The 5,264-nt window shown below is 41.0% G+C and overlaps 1 pseudogene; it reads right to left on the bottom strand.

Moving 5' to 3' along the window:
* Positions 1 to 4,160: 4,160 nt before the first annotated feature.
* Positions 4,161 to 4,593, bottom strand: LOC102826312 (annotated as a pseudogene).
* Between the last annotated feature and the right edge of the window lie 671 nt (positions 4,594 to 5,264).

The raw sequence follows: 5,264 nt of genomic DNA, 5'->3' as shown, positions 1-5,264 counted from the left end.
GACCGCTTCTAAAAGTCCTGGCGTGGCACTATGAGTTAATGTACTGGACTGCAAGGTCAGTTTGAACCACAATGTCGGTGGTTCAAGCTCATTAGCCGCTCTTTGGAAACCCTATACAAGGTCTCTGGGTCAGAACCGACTCAATGACACTTAACAACAACAACAAAAATGTAGTGAGTAGCAGTGGAATATTGTCTGCTAACAGTGCCAGAAGATGAGCCCCTTGGGTTGGAAGGCACTTAAAAATAGGTTAAGAGCTGCCTCCACAAAGTAGACTCAATCATAATAACATAGATGGAGCAAAGCTTTAGAGACATTTGTTTACTGATGTGGCATTTCTCAAAATGAGAAGAAACAGCTGCAAATGTCCATTAATAATCGGAGTGTGGACTGTATGAATCTAGGAAAATTGGAAGTCATCACAATGAAATTGCGTCAATATCTTAGGCTTAGTAAACTGAAATGGACTGGTATTGGGCATTTTTAACCAAACAGATAGTCTACTTTGTCCAGAATGACAAAATGAAGAGGAATAGCATCACATTCATCCTTAAAAAATCATTTCAAGATCTATCTTGAAGTACAACACTCTTCGTGATAGGAAAGTGCTACAGAAGCAATCAAATAAGATAGATACAGCATTGAAAAGGATTCAAGACCTATAAAAAGAGGTGCAGATGATTAATAATAAAATATCAGAGATAGAATGCAAAACCTGGAAACAAAGAGGAAGATTCAGTGTTGGAAAATACTGTCTTGGTGATAGAAATAACTCTTGAGATCACATGATAGAATTTTGCAGGACCAATGACTTACTCATTTCAAATGCCTGTTCTCAACAACATGAACAGCAGCTGGCACTGTAGGATAAGCAATGGACTGCTAACCACAAGGTTGTCAGTTCAAACCCACCAGCCATTCCTTGGAAACCCTATGGTGGTGGCGGTGGGCTGTGGAGTCAGTTTGACTCGTAATATCCCTGTATAGGGTTTGTGAGGCTGTAAATCTTTATGGAAGCAGAAAGCCTCATCTTTCTCCCATGGAATGGCTGGTAATTTTGAATCTCTGGTCTTGTGGTTAGCAGCCTAATAACCACTATGCTACCAGAGCTCCTTGAAAACCCTATACATGGTCATACATGTGGACCTCATTAGATGAAATACTCTGGAATCACCTTGATTACAGCTGTATAAAGAGGATGGTGAAGTTCAGTAAGAACAAGGCCAGGGGCCAACAATTATTCATATGCAAATTCAAGAAAATTAAAATAACTCCATGAGAATCAAAGTACTACCTTGGGTATTTGTTGCTGTTGTTAAATGCCATTGAGTCTTTGGACTCATAGTGACCCTGTATATGGTTTCTAAGGAGTGGCTGGTATTGAGGGGGAAGTTAATGCTGCCAGGGGAATCCTTGGCAATAGAGGATGAGAGTTAGTGGATAAGTTCCTCATCAAAGGGCACAATTCTGAAATCCATTCTATATTAATTCTTAGAGGGTCCCCTGCTGGGTTGAACCTCAGTTTTCCACAGCAGTAATCAGTTCAGTAAGGAGCTCTGGTAGTGTAGTGTTTACGAATCTGGCTGTGAACCGCAAGGTCAGCAGTTCAAAAGTACCAGCTGTTCTGCAGGAGAAAGATGAGGCTTTCTGCTCCCGTAAAGATTTACAGTCTCGGAAACCCTGTATTGGGTCGCTGTGAGTGGGAACCGATTCCATGGCACATAACCACCACCACCAATCAGTTCGGTAACACATCTTGCCTCAGGGTACGGTAAGCCATGTCACCTTGTTGTTAAGTGCTGTCAAGTCCGTTCTGACTCATTGTGACCCTTTAGAAGCAGCTGGTGGGTTTAAATTGTTGACCTCGATTTTTCCAAAATTGGAAGAAGAATGGGAGAGTTGGTATATGGAGACCAGTTTCTAGATGTGGTATGGCTTTGAACTTGGGGTATCTCTAATCTTAATTCTCTCCTGAAATAAATGGAGCTGCCTGGGGAAAAGGCCTTGTGAATGTGAACCTACTAACTGGTAAGCATCATGAAAACAAGGCTGATAACATCTTCATCTTTGTATCTTTCATAATGTCAAAGTGTCCCTGAACAGAGTTGAAAAAACATTTAAGTCTGGATACATACAGAAGCCAACTTTCACTGATGGTTACCAGGAATAATTGGGTGGGGGAGAATGGGTAAGCCAACTTTCACTGATGGTTACCAGGAATAATTGGGTGGGGGAGAATGGGTATCACTTTCTAGATAGTAGACACTTTTTATTTTTGGTGATGGAAAGATAACATCAAATGTGAGTAAAGTGCACACAGCTTGACCAAGGTAAATGATGTCACTAAGAAGTACACAAGAAAAAAGGATGTTTTTCGTTAAGTGCTATGACATAATTCTGCAATGACAGCAACACCCACCAAAATATAGATATGTGGTTACATGTATATGTATGCATGCGTGCCTATAAGCATGTATATGTGTGCATATACAGATGTATGCATATAAATGCAATACAGCACATAAGGAGCACAGTCTGGATACTTCTTAGACATAAGGAAACACCTCTCAGAATTGGTTTTCTGGGTTTGAAGGCTTAGGACCATAGTTTTCATGGGGCAGCTCGATCAGTTGACAAGTTTATGAACTATATTTCAGTTTGGTGAGTTTTAGTTTGGTTAGTAGTGTCTGGGATTTTAAAAGCTACTCATTCAGAATAAGAAAAAGAAAGAAACCAAAGACTCAGAAGAAATTAGTCTATGGGACTGATAGCCAGCACAAACCAGCCTCATCTACCCTGAGACCAGAAGAATCTGAGGGTGCCTTCCAGCCATTCTGATCAGAGTCACAATAGATAATGTCCTGATAGAATGGGAGAAAAAATTCTTAAAATGTCCACACCTACTGGACCAGTTGAAACTAGTGGCGTTCCGGAGACACTCTTTAAACTTTGAGATACTCTTTAAACCATCCCCTCAGGTTACCTTTTAGCTAAGTGACAGATGGGCTGTTAAAATAAAGACTATCGCCTGTGAGAACTATGCTCCTTTAAAAATCATCTATGTGAGACCAAACAGTAAACAATTATTCTAAAGTATACATGAGAAGGTAAGTGGGTGGATTACAGGAAACAGAACAACCAGAACAGAAATCATGAGTTTGTGGACACATGCTTCAAAATGTAACCTATGTCAAGGACACTTTGTAAAAATTGTTAAGTGGTAGCTTAATTTGCTGTGTAAACTTTTACTGAAAAGAAAATATTATTCAAACACAAAACATTGTTAAGACTTCTTAAAACCAAACAATTGTTCCACTAAACCAGGGATGGGGAATGTCCAGCCTATGGACCTTATGTTGTGGTTGTTGTTAAGTGCCATATAGTCAGTCCCAACTCATAGTGACCCTGTAAAGGGTTTCTGAGCAGCAGTTGAGCTTGCATCGCCGACCTTGCGATTCAAACCCACCTTGCAGTCCAGATTCTTGACCTGTAGCACCACACCAGGACTCCATGGACCATATGTTGTACTTGTTGGTAAGTGCCGTTGAGTCGATACCGACCCATAGCAACCCTGTATAGGGTTCCCAAGGAGCAGCTGGTGAGTTTGAATCACTGACCTTGCAGTTCAAACGACTTTGCAGACTGACTTATTAGCCCACAGTGCCACACCAGGACTGTTTAAAACCCTTAAAATCATTTGGTCTGGCCCCGGGCAAGGCAACCACAGTTCCAGCCATCATGTTGTTGTTGTTGTTAAGTGCTGTTGAGTCAATTCCAACCCAAAGCGACCCTATATAGGGCTTCCAAGGTGAGCTTGAACAACCGACCTTGCAGTTCAAAGGACTTTACAGTCTGACGCATTAGCCCACAGTGCCATTCCAGGTCTACAACCATCACATTGTTGTTAAGTGCCGTCGAGTCAGTTCCAACCCATAGCAACCCTGTATAGGGTTTCCGAGGAGTGACTGGTGAGCTTGAACCACCGACTTTGCAGTTCAAACAGCTTTGCAGTCTAGCACATTAACCCACAGCACCACTCCAGAACTCCGGCCATCACATTAGGGGTGAGTTAATTAAATGTTTGACCACATATAGCAGCCTAATTTTTTTTCTTTTTTTCATTTTTGCAGTTTTTAATGGGAGTTGTATACTAGATTATTTTACTCCTGCATCTTCTCAATCGTTTTTTTTCCTTATATTTGCCTGTTTTCTTTCCTACTTGTTGAGATCTGGCTTTATTGCTTAATCTTTTTGGGGTATGTGTCTATTTTTAGCCTAGTGATCACCAGCTTGCTGGTTCAGAGTCGTGAATGCCCACATGGACAGTGGTGCCATTAGCTTTATCTTTCTGCGTCCATTCAGCATAGACGACATATTTCTTCTGGTGTACCTGAACCACTTTGCCGATTTGATGACTTTATTAGTGCCCTTGTACACCCTGAACTTCTTTATCCTTTTGGATGGGCATAGACCGACACTGTATTTCTGTCTCAGTTCCTTGGAAAGAGGGAAAGACATATGTTTCTGCAAATGTGCGAAGTGCCTTTTATGGTTTTTGCTCTGGTCAGAAGTCAAAAAGGAATTGGACTTCATTTTAAGCACTGTCACTTCAGCAATGGCTGCAAAAGGGAAAAGAGCTACAAGGTTTTTTCTGGCTCTGTCTAGCAGGCTAATTTTTAAGGTGATAATCTTGTATGGTCCATGAATGATGTTAGAAATTTTGGCAGAAAAAAGGTTCCCAACCCCTGAATGAAACAGTTAGTGAAAAAATGTCTGTATTGAGCATTTTAAGAACTGTCTATATGGGATCAAAATAACAACAGCAATTCAAAAGGTTACATGGGAACTTTGTTGTTGTTGGTAAGTGCCGTCAAGTCGGTTCCGACCCATAGCGACCCTGTACAGGGTTTCCGAGGGTGTAAATCTTTACGGGAGTAGAAAGCCTCATCTTTCTCCCGCGGAGTGGCTGGTAGTTTCGAACCGCTGACCTTAAGGTTCGCAGCCCGATTCGTAACCACTACGCTACCAGAGAGGGGGCATTAAGTCATGATAATTGAGAAGGAACAACTCAGAGAAAGAGCATGTTATGAATTGAATTGTGTCCTCCAAATATGTATGTTGTGAATTCTAAACTCTGTTTAGAATTGTGGTTATAACTCTATCTGGAAATGGTTTTCCTTTGTTATATTAATGAGGACCCATGTAGAATGTGTTTTAAATCAATCTCTTTTGAGATATAAAAAGAGCAGATTAGGCATAGAAAG

The sequence above is a fragment of the Chrysochloris asiatica genome, unplaced genomic scaffold (assembly GCF_000296735.1).
Source record: "Chrysochloris asiatica unplaced genomic scaffold, ChrAsi1.0 scaffold00022, whole genome shotgun sequence".
Taxonomy (NCBI): Eukaryota; Metazoa; Chordata; class Mammalia; order Afrosoricida; family Chrysochloridae; genus Chrysochloris; species Chrysochloris asiatica.
Note: the sequence above shows the minus strand (reverse complement) of the source record. Positions and strands in the feature narration are given on the sequence as shown.